We start from the raw sequence: 200 nt of genomic DNA on the forward strand, positions 1-200 counted from the left end.
CCTCAATTCTAAGATGGACACGATCCTCCTGCCCTTTTTTCACGTTCAGTTTCCCCCAAGAGTTGTGAAGGAGGTGAGAGCAGTGAGGCGTCTTCTGAGACCGCTCTTGTGCTAATAGGAGGGGCGGGGGAGGAGGGAGCTGGGGAAAAGGAGGGGGTGGGGGAGAGGGGAGAAAGGGGGGAGGAGGGGGTGTGGGAGGG

This window comes from Penaeus monodon, chromosome 34 (genome assembly GCF_015228065.2).
Source record: "Penaeus monodon isolate SGIC_2016 chromosome 34, NSTDA_Pmon_1, whole genome shotgun sequence".
Lineage (NCBI taxonomy): Eukaryota > Metazoa > Arthropoda > Malacostraca > Decapoda > Penaeidae > Penaeus > Penaeus monodon.